Source organism: Mus caroli, chromosome X (genome assembly GCF_900094665.2).
Source record: "Mus caroli chromosome X, CAROLI_EIJ_v1.1, whole genome shotgun sequence".
Lineage (NCBI taxonomy): Eukaryota > Metazoa > Chordata > Mammalia > Rodentia > Muridae > Mus > Mus caroli.
The window spans coordinates 95,965,358-95,967,716 of NC_034589.1; the positions used below are offsets into that span (position 1 = coordinate 95,965,358).

Below are 2,359 nucleotides of genomic sequence, written 5' to 3' on the forward strand. Positions count from 1 at the left end.
ACAACTGCCTTCTGCAGGGATGGGGCTCGGGAAGGAGGTAGGGACAGGGCATTTCACATCACTAACCTAACGTGGGAAACCGTAAGGGACCATCTTTAACTGGCCTTAAGAGTAAGACCAAATGGCTGATGGGAGAATCCACAGGAGGGTGAAAAGGGAGCGTGGCTGGGAGGGGGCAACAAGCCCCTTCCTTTCTGGGCACAGGAAGTCAGCCAGGGCCCAAGGTCCAGGCAGTGACCTCACAAGGACAGCAGTTTTTGCAGCTTAGAGATCACCCACCTGTCCCCATCCTTACTCATTCTGTTCAGCACTGGCAGGAGTGCAGAGTGGATGGCTCTGCAGCCTGGGGCCCTGCCTCCTCTTCTGTGTCTCCTTCTTTGGAGGCTGCACTAGCCTCTGCCTCCTTGGCCTGGGGCTCTTGGCTCTCAGGGGCGGCAGCGGCCTTCCCTTCTTGGGCAGTGCCCTCATCGCTGCAGGCGCTGAGATTCCCCTGCTCCTGCTCTTCCTCTGTTGGTGAGGAGGCGGCGAGGAGGCTGAAGAATCACCCCCACCCTCCTTCCTATTTCTCTTGAAGGACAGGCCACTCAATTTGAAAGACTTCTTGAAAGAGAATTTCTTCTTTTTCTTGGGGTTCTCCTTGGGGGCGACCTCCCGCTTGGCCTCAGTTTCCTGGCTAGGGGGCGCTGGCTCGATGGCATCACCAGTAGCCCCAGCTGCCTCATCAAGGGTGGTGACTCCCTTTCACTCTTGGGGTTTAAGTTTCCAGTGCTTTTTTTCACGTGGCCATTCTCCTGTCCGTTGGCCTTCGCGGGGGAAGGCTGCCCATGATGGGGGTCTGCTGGGGGCGCCTGGAGCCGACCCGCGCTGGCGCCGCAGGGGATAGTTCGGCTGGGACGCCTAGCGAGCAGAGGGGTGGGGCTGTGTCCGAGGGGGAGAGGCGCGCGGGGGGGGGTAGCAAAGCGCGCTGCAACCCACCCCCACCCCCAGCCCCCGCTCCGCAGCCGACCCACTGCTGCTGCGCTCTGTGCCAGAATCACATCTAGAGTTTGAGAGTTTGTTTGTTTTTGTTTTTTTTTTTTTTTGGTTTTGGTTTTTTGAGACAGGGTTTCTCTGTATAGCCCTGGCTGTCCTGGAACTCATTTTGTAGACCAGGCTGGCCTCGAACTCAGAAATCCGCCTGCTTCTGCCTCCCGAGTGCTGGGACTAAAGGCGTGTGCCACCACGCCCAGCTACATCTGGAGTATCTTCCAAGAGAAAGAAGATATTTGAAGAAGCATATTTATGTGTGTGAGAGCATTTTGACTTTTTTTTTAATGTGCTTTTTGTTTTTGTTTTGAGGAGCTAGGGATGGGACCGGGACCTCACATAGACCCGCACAAATATTCAACCACTCAACTATTTTGGCCTGGTAATATTTTCAAGGTTGTATTTTTAGAGAAAAAAATATTTTCAGGGAGGGAAAGGGAAAAAGTGGTGTGTCAGTTGTGGGGTAGGGGAGTTGAGCTTAGAGCTGAGAGAACGGCTCGGTGTCCCTGTGCTTTTTGCCCACTGAGAAGAAAGCAGCAGCTCATCATGTGCTCTCCGACCCCTGTGAGCAAGAACTCTTCTCTGGATTCTGTATACATATTCAAGCTGGTTTCCCTATAGGGATGCTTGCCTTGATAATACCCAGGTTACTTTGCTAGAGACTGACAAAGGAAGGAGAAGTTGCCTCTTAGTGTCCTGATACTACCCTTTATCCAAAGGTGACCAGATAGTTTGAACTTTTACCTGTCTTGTACTAAATTGCTCTGGGAACCTCCTATGGTGCTTCATATAGTTCCCGTATAATCTGCTTGCTGGCCATAGTGTTGAATATGTCCAATCTGAGGGTCTTGTTGGTCCTTTTAATGTGGGGTCCATAGGCTTTGAGGGAATGTTTGCTACACCCTGAGGCTAGCCTTTTCTGATTATACACTGAGGTCCCATTCTCTGCTGAAGTTGGCAGATAGTATAGGTTTTCATCTGCTGCCTTTGCTGATATGTACTGCTTTCAATACTAGGGAACTAAAAGCAGAAGTGTTTGCTGTCACTTGAATTGGGCTTTGACTCTCGAGAATGTGTTTAGGGGTTCTAAGAGAATAAATACTTGAGCTACTCACATACCCTTGCTGAAATAGGTCCTCCTTTACTACGATGCCAGTGCCTCTGGCTTTGGTATCCATGTGGTGGGTAAACTGAGGCAGGCAGCTGTCGGGGGGTCAGTGCTTAGAGCGGCTGACTGGGGTGGATTCAGATACCTACAAGGGCTGCTGCCAAAGGCAGCCAGTGATTAGAGAAGCTCAGCAGAGTTTTTTTTTTTTTTTTTTTTTTTTTTTTT

The 2,359-nt window shown here is 51.2% G+C and overlaps 1 pseudogene; it reads right to left on the reverse strand.

Annotated features, from left to right (window-relative positions):
• Positions 1–304: 304 nt before the first annotated feature.
• LOC110286309 lies at positions 305–2,204 on the reverse strand (annotated as a pseudogene).
• Between the last annotated feature and the right edge of the window lie 155 nt (positions 2,205–2,359).